The sequence below is a fragment of the Nuphar pumila genome, chromosome 16 (assembly GCF_984573655.1).
Source record: "Nuphar pumila chromosome 16, dmNupPumi1.hap1.1, whole genome shotgun sequence".
Taxonomy (NCBI): domain Eukaryota; kingdom Viridiplantae; phylum Streptophyta; class Magnoliopsida; order Nymphaeales; family Nymphaeaceae; genus Nuphar; species Nuphar pumila.
In genome coordinates this window covers 23893862-23905869 of record NC_143264.1, presented here as the reverse complement: position 1 = coordinate 23905869, position 12008 = coordinate 23893862, and positions in this window count along the sequence as shown.

Below are 12008 nucleotides of genomic sequence, written 5' to 3'. Positions count from 1 at the left end.
TCGATCAATCTTTTTTGGCGACGTGCTAGGTGTGAGGATGATTTTTTTTGCAGCCCGCACCAATATCGAATTCTTGGAATGCTAGTGGATTAGTCAAAGCTGTTAGAAGGGTGCTAAATTCAACATAAGGCCCTAACGATCAATCTTGCGTGCATAAGCCTTGCACCTAGCAGGTCATACGGGTGAGGTGTTTTTGCTTGGTTAAGAGTTATCATTACTCATTTCTTGAATCTGGATCTGCCATGAAAATTTCAAGCATGACATGGGCTCAAGATCAGATTGGCGACCTTATGGATCTTCGTCATGCTCACCTTTTGAAGAATTGTTTGTCATGGAAAGCATCTTTCATTGGGCATGATGGCTTTGGTTTGTTTGTAAAGGGGTCTAAGCTCTTTCGCTTATTGTTGGGATAAGGGCTTTATTGGCAATAAAGTCCTCTTAAAAATTTGGTTCTATAAGCACATCACTAATCTTTGACCTTCTCAAGTCCTCTCAACGGGAAACTTGCGCCATAGAAATACACTGATTTCACGGGATCCTTGAAACATCGATCTATGAAAGTTCATTGCAAAGAGCTTGAAAATTGGTCAGAAGATTGTTGATCTTGAACAAGTGGTTCCCATGGAAGGAGTGGAAATTAAAGCCAACATCTACAATTCTAATTTGGATCAGGCTCCCTGATTTATCTACTAAACTATGGAGTCATGCTTTTTTAGAGGTATAGCTAAATCTCAGAGTGGGAAACTGTTGGAGATTGATAAGATCACAAAACCAGAATACTCTTTGCAAGGTTATGTATTGATTTTCACATATCAAGGAAATTGATATAATGGTAGGGAACAATAAAAAGTTATGCCAAACAATGGAATATGAATCTTTGATTTCCTTATGTTCGGTTTGTGGGTCGACGTACCATAGAGATGGTGGATGCATAAGGAGAGAATCTAATAAGCAGGATCTAGAGAAGGAGCCTCATCATGGCTGGCAAAAACCAAAAACTAAGGTGTGGAAGATGAAAAATGAAGAGATGATGGATAATGAAAATCAGTTTAAGGTCCTAGAAATTGAAGAGATGGAGATCGAGTGTACCTTGCAGAAGATGCAAAGCCAAATTCAACATGTAAAATCTATTGCAAGCGCAATGTTGGATGGTGAATATCACGCTGGTGATAAAGTATGCATGGAGGGTGATTCCAAAAAATCTAGTGCTACAAGAATGGTGAACAATGAAATAGAGATTCAAGCTGCAGATGAAATAAAGTTGAAGACGTCTATAGAGGTCAGGGTTTCTGACAGAAGGCTATCAAAATCCGATAGGGAAGTTGCCATATTTGCTGCTAAGAGTCCAGCCATGATGGATGGAACAGATAAATGAAGTTTACTTAAAAATAGAGATGGTGTTGGAAAGCACATCTCTCAAAAAGCTATCTCTAATGAAGTTGCTATCAAGAAATCACGTTCTTCCAAGAATAAAGTCTCACTCAGAGTTATCTAAAATGCCTAGCCAAGTAGGGAAGCGTGCTTTCTCGAAGCCCATTTCGAAAGCACGAAACATCGCGCTTCCGAAACGCGCGCTGGGAAGCACCAATTTTTTTTGAGAGGGAGCTTCCCTCTTCCTTCTCTCCTTTTTTATTTATTTATTTATTTATTTTTATTTTTTTCTCTTTTTCGCTTCCTCCTCGCTTTTTAGGTCGCTTTCGAGACTATTCTTGATTCGCTTCTAAGTCGTCCTCCGCTTCTCGCTTCCTAAAATTTTGAAAGTGTCTCGCTTTTTGCTTCTGCTTCTTGTATCGTTTCTCGCTTCTTCGATTGGCAACCATGGTCTCACTCTGCTTGGGACCCAGCATAGAAGGTGGAGATCCTAATGGAGAGGGTTCAAAGCTGGCCCTGATAGAATCACCTGGAGCAGGTAAGCCAAATGGATCTCCTTTGGATCACGATTCCAATGGGAGGAGTAGGAGACACAAAATGAATCTGAAAATTCAGAAACTTGTACAATTTTTTTAGATGAGTTTCATACACCTCAAAGTAAGAAGGTAAAGTTGTGATGAAGGACGTTGGGGTGATGCCTAGTACAAATGAAGATGAGAAAATGAAAGAGGCCCCAGGTATGAATTAAGAGACTACATTTTTGAAGTTTTTATTATCTTCCTCTATCGTTAATTATCAATGAAAATTTTATCATGAAACTTTAGAGGCTTTGGCCGTGATTGGGCAAAGAAAAAGATTTGTGATTTGATGCTGAAAAAACAAGCATATATTGTTTTCTTGTTAGAAGTGAAAATAGTGTTGAGTCCAATGGATAGAATAATGAAGACTTTTAAGAAATTCAATTTTGTTGATTTTTTTTTAGTCTCCTCTATGCAGAATTATGCGTCTTTAGATGAAGAATGTGATTAATGTTAATGTTTTATGCATAAAAGACCAGTTTATCACTATCCTTCTGCATGTTTCCTTGCGACTTACAATGTACAATTGTGCTTAGAGACTGTTTTGCTTTTGTTGAGTCTGATGTGAGCTGCCCGGTTCAGGTGAATCAATACCCCGAAGGGGCAGCTCGTATACTTGAACTGTAATGGCCTGCGGGCAAAATTGTGAATGAAGTAAATGCGTTGAGATTTCTTTTGTTCACCCTCGTTGTGATTGCTTCTTGTGATTGCAATTTCTCTCCCTCTATTCTCTCTTGCTCTCTTGCACTCTGATTACAAGCTTCCGTGATCGGCAAGCGAGCTGACGAGTAGGCTTGCGGCAGTGAGAAAAGACTATCGCACCGCGCTGGCCCATTGAAGGAAATAGGCCTGTGACAAGTGGTACCAGAGCCCGTTCTCGTGCTGGAGAAGGGACTCTAGAGTCGGTGTCGACAAACACGCCGATAGGCTGCGATTTGTGAGCAAGACATCGTGGCGCCTTATCAAAACTTGCGCAACACCAAAGGCAAGGCAGTTGCTGAAGCTGAGGAGATGGGTTCACCTCAGGGCCAAGAAGAGTTGGCTGCAACTGTTAACAAGCTGGTGGAAGAGGTGACTTCGCATAAGGAAGAGATTTCACGCGCATGTGAATCATTCAATGAACCGAATGATGTGGTGGCGAGTCTGCAAGAGCAGGTAATATTATTAATGGGGCAGGTCACTTCGTTGACGACTATAGTGACCGACTTGCAGACTGAAGTAGGGGAGCTTCAGTTAAAGAACCGTACGTTGCAGTGGACGGTGACCCTAAATGGCGGAAATGGTGAGAGGCCATCAAGGATTGATGTGCCAAGATCCACAAAATTCAATGGTTCTCATGACAACAAAGCCATTGAGAACTTCTTGTTCCAAGTAGAAGACTACTTGGATATCCAGAATGTGACCCTCGAAGATCTGAGGATTAAGGCTGCAACGACCTTACTTGATGGAGATGCTATCGCTTGGTGGAGGCGGAAGCGCAATGACATGGAGATGGGTCAATGTGTGATAGACACCTTTGATGACTTCAAAATGGAGTTGCGCAACTATTTCATGCCAAGAAATGCGCAGAGACAGGCTTATCGGATGATTCACGAGCTCAAACACACTGGTTCATTGCAGGACTATGTCAGAACGTTTCAGAAGCTTATGCTGGAGATACCTAACATGCCAGAAGACGACATGCTCAACTGGTTCATTGTGAGACTTCAGCCATGGGCACAATCTGAAGTGAAAAGAAGCAACCCCCGTATTTTGGAAGATGCATATATGGCGGCTCAGCGCTTAGTTGACACTCAACGCAAGCCTTTCACCCCATCAACCAAAGTTGGGAAGAAGACTGACCACAGAGGCAAGAAGGATAAGCAGCGCAATGATAAAGGTGAAGCGTCGATACACCATCAATCCGAAAAGAAGCAGAACTTCACAAAGCATAACAACAACAATAAGGGTGTGGTTGTGACATGTTGGTTATGCGGCGATAGACATATCACCAGGCAGTGCACAAAGCGCCTTGTAAAGGACGACAGGCAAGCCAATGCTGCACAGGAAGAATGCAACGATACTGAATACAGTGACACTGAAACCATGCAACCAAGGATGGGGGCGATGTGATCAATTAACGCAGCTAGAAGTTGCGCAACTAAGAACATGCAGGCCAGTAAGAAACTTATGTACGTAGAAGTCATTATGAATGGAAAGTCTACTTCAGCAATGATAGACTTCGGGGCCACACACAACTTTGTCTCGCAAGAAGAAGCAGAGCGGTTGGGCTTGAAAATTGGGCCAAAGCAGAGGACTATTAAAACAGTAAACTCTGAGGCCAAGCTCATCCTTGGTGAAGCAAGAGATGTGGCTACTCAAGTGGGGAGTTGGGTCGGCAAAGCCAACTTCTCTGTGGTGCCCCTGGACGATTTCAAGGTGATTCTGGGTATGGAGTTTCTGCGAAGCCATAATGTTATAATGTTGCCAAAGTTCAACATGTTGACGATCATGGGGTCAGACCTGTCCCATACAGTACAATGCCTTATGCAGAAAGACAAGCCTTCAGTGTTATCGACAATGCAACTGAAGAAGGGTGTCAAGCATGGAGAGTAGACATTCTTAGTTACAATGCGTGCAGATGAAGGGAAGGTAGAAGCAGCAGTGCCGCCAACCCTAGCCCCACTATTGAAGGAGTTTCAGGGAAGTGATGCCTCCAGAATTGCTAAAGCGTCTTCCGCCAAGACGTGAGGTCGACCACAAGATTGAGTTGACCCCGGGAGCGAAGCCTCCCGCAATGGTTTCATACCGTATGGGGCCAGCTGAACTGAAGGAGCTGCGCAGGCAGCTAGACGAGATGTTGGATGCAGACATTGTTTGTCATTCAAAAGCTCCATTTGGTGCCCCAGTCCTTTTCCAGATGAAACATAATGACTCTAAACGGTTATGTGTGGATTACCGTGCTCTGAACAAGGTCACGGTGAAGAACAAGTACCCATTGCCATTGATAGCAGACTTGTTCGATCAGCTAGGCAGTGCCCGTATCTTTTTCAAGCTAGATCTGCGATCAGGTTACTGGCAGGTGAGGATTGCCGAAGGTGATGAGCCAAAAACAACTTGCGTCACCCGCTATGGTGCTTACGAATTTCTAGTAATGTCATTCGGGTTGAAAAATGCTCCAACCACATTCACGACTTTAATGAACCAGATTTTCTACCCTTACTTAGACAAGTTTGTGGTAGTCTACCTGGATGATATCGTGATCTACAACAGCAACATGGAGGAACATGTCGAGCACTTGCGAACAGTGTTTCAGGTGCTGAAGGAGAATGACCTCTGTGTCAAACGAGAGAAGTGTCTCTTCGGGCAGGAGAAGATCAACTTCCTTGGCCATATTGTGGGGCGTAGTGTGTTGCGTATGGATGGGCAGAAGATAAGGGCCATCTAGGAATGAGTTCCGCCAAGCAAAGTGCCAGAATTGCGGTCATTCCTCGGTTTGGAAAACTATTATCGACGTTTCATCGAAGGCTATTCCCTCATTGTTGCGCCCCTCACAGATTTGTTAAAGAAGAATCAGGTATGGCTCTAGACAGGAGCGTGCCAAGATGCCTTCGATGGCTTGAAGAAAGCCTTAGTGAGGGAGCCAGTGCTGTGACTGCCTGATCATTCGAGACCCTTTAAAGTCCACATGGATGCCTCAGACTTTGCCATTGGCGGAGTTATTATGCAAGATGGTCATCCAATCGCATATGAGAGTCGCAAGCTGAAAGATGCAGAGAAGCGTTACACAGTGCATGAACGTGCAATGACCGCCATTGTTTATTGCCTCAGGACCCGGCGACACTATTTTTTGGGTGCTGAGTTGGTCGTCAAGACAGACAATGTAGCCACGAGCTATTTTCAGACGCAGAAGAAGTTAACGCCTAAACAAGCTCGATGACAGATGTTTTTGGCTGAGTTTGACTTTGCCTTGGAGTACAAGGTTGAAAAGACCAATATTGTGGCAGATGCCTTGAGCCGTAGGGCTGAACTGGCAGCTGTGTGCGTGGAGCCTTTTGAAGTGCACTTGGAGGGCGCATTGCGGAGCCACATTCGTGAAGGTACGCAACAGGATCCGACCACACATCTTATTTATCTGGCGCAGGCAGGGAAGACTCGACGATTTTGGCTACAGGATGGCCTCCTCGTAACAAAAGGGGGACACATCTTCGTACCGCGGTGGGGAAGCCTCCGCCGAGAATTGCTTAAGGAGTGCCATGATACACTATGGGCCGACCATCCTAATCAGGAGCGGACCTTAGCACTTCTTGAGCGTGGCTATTATTGGCCGTAGATGAGGGACGATGTTGAGGGGTATGTGCGAACATGCCTCATCTGCCAGCAAGATAAGGGGACAAACCAGAAGGTTGTCGATCTCCTTGAGCCTCTACCAATTCCAGAACGTCCTTGAGAAAGCATCTCTATGGACTTTATTGTTAGTCTGCCAAAGGTAGAGGGCCTCAGTTCTATTTTGGTCGTGGTGGATCGTTTCTCAAAGTATGCCACCTTCATCCCAGCTTTCAAGGAGTGCCCTGCAGAGTTGTTCGTAAAGCATGTGGTGAAACACTGTGGCATACCAAAGAGCATTTTGAGTGATCGCGATGCTCGCTTCACGGGCAAGTTCTGGCGTGAAGTATTTCGGCTACTTGGCTCTGATTTCTTGTTTTCAACAAGCTTTCATCCGCAAACAGATGGACATACAGAGCACATCAACAGGATACTGGAGCAGTACCTTAGGCACTTTGTTAGTGCCAATCAAAAAAATTGGGTGAAGCTCCTTGATGTGACACAATTTTGTTATAATTTGCAGAAGAGCGAGTCTTCAGACCACAACCCGTTTGAGATAGCCACGGGGCAACAACCACTGACCCCGCACACTTTTGCCGCACAAGAAAAGGGAAGGTCATCTTTCGCCTATCAGTTTGTTCGCGACTGGCACAAACAAAATGAGTTGGCGAAGGCATTCTTACACAAAGTGGCAAAGAGAATGAAGAAGTGGGCGGACAAACACCGTCGGCTCGCAGGGTTCCAAGTTGGGGACCAAGTGTTGGTGAAGCTATATCCTGGTCACACAGGCATCTTCCGCGGGCGGCACCGTGGACTACTCAGAAAGTATGAGGGACCCTTCACCATCACAAAGAAGGCGGGCAAGCTGGCATACAAGCTGGAGTTGCCCCCAGACTTCAAGGTGCACCCGATGTTCCACGTGTGCAGCCTCAAGCAGTTTCATCCAAATGATCGAGACTCGGAACACAGTGTGCCACAACGCGCTCCCATCATGTAGAGGGCCCCAACAGCACAACGGGCCGAAAAACACCTCAGTCAGATCCTTCGCCACATGGTCAACTACTTGGGGCAAGCGAAGAAATACTTGGTGCAGTGGGAGGAAACAACGAAACCAACGTGGGAGCCTGCATTTCGAATGAGCAGCCGCTACTCGGCTGAAGTCAGGGCTTACCACGAAACAGATGGCGCCGAGGGCGACGTATGATTTAAAGGGGGGGGGGCATGTTCCCTTGCGACTTACAGTGTACAATTGTGCTTAGAGACTGTTTTGCTTTTGTTGAGTCTGATGTGAGCTGCCCGGTTCAGGTGAATCAATACCCCGAAGGGGCAGCTCGTATACTTGAACTGTAATGGCCTGCGGGCAAAATTGTGAATGAAGTAAATGCGTTGAGATTTCTTTTGTTCACCCTCGTTGTGATTGCTTCTTGTGATTGCAATTTCTCTCCCTCTATTCTCTCTTGCTCTCTTGCACTCTGATTACAAGCTCCGCGATCGGCAAGCGAGCTGACGAGTAGGCTTGCGGTGGTGAGGAAGGACCGTTGCGCCGCGCTGACCCGTTGAAGGAAATAGGCCCGTGACAGTGCATGCCTATGGGAAATGTATAATAATCACTAGGGTTTATGGCCATAATTAATATATGGACATGTGTAGCTTATGAGTGACCTGAATAATCATGTTTTAGACTCTCCATGGTTGTTAGTGGGAGATTGGAATGTGATCAGCGACCCTTGTAAGCGGAAGGGTGGCAATGTGTTGCAAGTGAAAATGGATGATTTTAACGAGATGATACACAAGTGTGGTCATACAAAAATTCCTACTACTTGTCACCTATTTACTTTGCACAATTGCCAAAAGGGCCAGACTTTCAGAGCAAGACACATAGATTGAGCATTGTGCAATGCCTATATGATACATGGAAATCTAGAGATGTGGTTGGACGTCCTTTTGAAGTTGTGTTCACACCATAATGCTCTTTTCATTAACATTGACCTGACTAAGGTGAAATGCCAAGTTTCATTTAGACTCTTCAAAATGTGGACCCATGTTAATCGATGCAGAGAGATCATCAATGAATGCAGGAGCATGAGAGTGGGTGGGTGTGCCATGTTTAGAGTCACATCCAAACTGGAGGAGTTGAAGATACGTCTAAAATGATGGAATAAAAATGAAGTGGGCAATATCCAAGAGGGGATTAAGGTATGCCAAGGAAAGTTGCAGATAATTCATGAGAGGGCTAACCAGGGGGACTGGATAACAACTAGCTAGGAAGTTGAGTTGAGGAACAAGTTGGTGGATCTAAGGTGATTAGAAGAAGCTTTCTTGAGACAGAAATCAAGATGAAAATGGGATAAGGATGGAGATCATAAGACAACATATATTTCATGCTAAATTTAAGAGTAATGTGTTAAAGAATAGCATCATGGTCCTTCATCAACAGGATGGTTAGCAGATTACATATCAGAAGAAGATCATGAAGGAAGCTACTATGTACTTTAAGAATATTTTCAAGAAAGAATATATCAATGAAGAGGTCCTTAAAGGCGTGTATCTGCCCAAAGTGAATCAGGTGTAGAATAAGTGTCTTACAGATAAAGTCACCAGAGAAGCAGTTAGAAGGGCAGTCTTTCAGATAAAAGGGAGATGGTGCTCCGAGTCCAGATGGATTCTTAGGTATGTTCTTTCATGCTTACATGGACATTGTTGTAGAGGACGTTAGCAAAGTTGTTATTAATTTTTTTGATACTGGCAAGATTTTGAGGAGAATAAACACCACCAATATTGTACTCATCCCTAAATCCTCTCAGGCAAATAAGCTTTTCGAGTATAGGCTCAATAGTTTATATACTCCATTCTGATTATTCAGAGGATCATCTCGCACAATCAGAGAGCTTTCTTAAAAGGGAGGAACATTCAAGAGACCATCATCATTGCTCATGAGTTAATTGAATACGTGGCACAAAGCAAAAAGAAAAACATTCTTTTTAAAACTGATTTAGTTAAAGCTTATGACCTAATAGATTGGTGTTTTTTAGAGGAATCCTTATAATTTTTTGGCTTTGATAAATCACGGATACAGAGGATCATGGTGTGTGTTAAGTCTTCTAGTTTTTCCATGCTCATCAATGAGCATCCAAGTCCCATGTTCTCCGGTTCCAGGAGTATAAAACAAGGCGACCCTCTTTTTCTGTATCTATTTTTGGTAGTGATGGAGAGGCTGACACATAGAATCCAAGTTGAAGAAAAGCAGCGTAAACTCCAATCATGTAAAATAAGAAATTTTCAATGGAGTCATAACCTCTATGTAGACGATGCATTGTTTTTCATTAGAGATGAAAAAATATTAATATCTTTTTTGACATAATCTTTGATTTTGAAAGCAAGTCAGGTATATTGGTCAGTATTGAGAAGTCGATATTCATCCTTTTTAATTTGTCTCAAGATAGATGTTTGTATATTCACAGCGTATGTCAATAGCAAAGAGGAATCCTCCCACTAAATATCTCCCATATTCACAAGGAGATTTAGATCAAATTTCTGCAACAATCTGATTGAAAAATTTCAGAAGCGTGGAGTGGCCATTCCTTGTTAAAAGCAAGTAAAAGAGTGTTAATTAAGGTGGTTTTTTCCTCTTTTTTCATTTATTGGATGATGAATTTTCGACTTCCAATTATTAAGGTTATCAATTAGATAGAGAAAATCATGAGGATTTATTTGAGGAGACTCCAATTCAGGAAAGCACATTCATTTACTCAGTTGGAACTCAGTGTGTCACCCTCATAAAGAAGGTAGTTTGGGTATTAGAAGCTTACTGGAGGTCAATAGAGATCTTCTCTTGAAGATGGGATGGTTACTGGCTAGCAAAAGAAGTAACTCATGGGTAGAGTGTTACACCAACCTTGTGAAAATGGATTTCAGAAAAGAGATCTCAAGCCTAGAGGCACGTTCTTAAGATCGCTATCTTTAGAACTTCAATCGCCCCACTCTGGGAAGACCGAAGATGCGAAAAGGGGTTTGATGCGACTGAGTTCCCAGGATACAACTAGGCTTGAACCTCCAGAGAGTCACTGCTTCGCAAGGACAGATGATCTTTACCACACTTGTACTTTGCAAGCCAAATCGAGAAGAAGGAAGAAGAAGATTTTGGAGAGTCGGAAAATTCTTGTCCTTTTCAAAAGACGAAAATAGAAGATATTTATAGACTTTTAGAGAAGCCAAAACGTTTTGTGATAAATGAGATTAATGGCCATAAATTTGACGGTTTGAAAATAGGACGAAAAAGTACCTGAACGGTCACCCACCTTTGACTGTCAATCAAAGGCCTCCAAAACCGCCCAACAGTCACAATGTTACATTAACTCGATATGCATGCAACTTAAAGCTTTTCAAACGGCCAAATAACTCAAACCGAAAAGCAAAACGGATATTTTCACCTCATAAGCACCTCGCACAAAGTGCAAAGTGCAACATTACGCCTCAAGCGCCCTTGCGCACGCACGCGCGTGTGTGCGAACGACACATCCGTTTCTGCACGATGCGCATCAACGTCCGCAATCCACTTAAAGAATCAAGGCTTACCAAAGTAAAGAATAGATAACAAATTCTCTATTTAAACCTCTTGAAAAACTTTTCTCTTAGATATGGGACTAAACTTTTTCAAAACTCTTTTGGTAGTAACCATTAATATTTTAAAACTTTCCTAACATAGAGTTGTTTTAGAACAAGTATTTATACTTTAACTCGGTATGGATTGAGTGAAAGAGCATAACTGGATCTTGGGGTTGAAAATCATTCAAGTATGGCTATTATATCATCAAGGGAAATGCAATCTAGCTAGTTGGATAACATAATTCCATTGAATTCTGTTTTGAACCATGGGTTGGTCAGATGTCCCTCATAAGTCTCCTACATTTTGCATTATTTATCATTGTTTGATGTGCAGGTACCTATGGATATTCAACAGATGTGTACATAACTTTTATTGATTCTGACAAAATTACATGGAACTCAAAATACGAGTTTGATTCAAGAGTTTTTTTTTATAATCAAGCTGGGAGATTAAGGCCCCCTCCTATACCTATAATAGACGTCCTACTATGGTTGAAAATAAAAACTCAATCTGGCAGTCTATCTTTCCACATTACAATTTGAAACAAAGTTTAAATGTAAACACACGTTCAGATCAGGATCTCTGAATCAAAAGACACACACTAGCCCATGATGGTGTTCAAAGTTCTCGCATGGTCCAGGGATCTGATTCTACCTTCCTGCACAACCTTTATGCGAGTTACCCATGTTTTGTTGTTTGAGTTAATCCAGATTCTGTAACATGTGCCTTGCACCAACTGGATTAACTCCTCTAGAATCGAACTTTTTTGGAAACCAGCAGACCTGCTGATTATTGAGTGGCCCCTATGGCCAAGTGATGGTTCGTGGGATCCCGCATGGCACAAGCAACTCTAGTACTATCGTCCTATATGTAGGAGAGTAATTGAAGGTCTATGACATCGTCGGGAGGTGGAATCCAACGAATAGGGATAAAGTTATATTGCACCCAACATAAAATGAGAGATCATATGTCATCATCCCACTGCATTTTCAGGAAGTTTTCCTTGCGTGAATACCATAATGTATATAGCTAGGCCGACTCAGATAATGTCTCCTCATTATGAACAATCTGGTTCTTCAAACTTCTAAATATGCCACACCACTCTATGTGAAAGGTTTGTCTCCATTAAGTCTGCAACCAATCCTGTT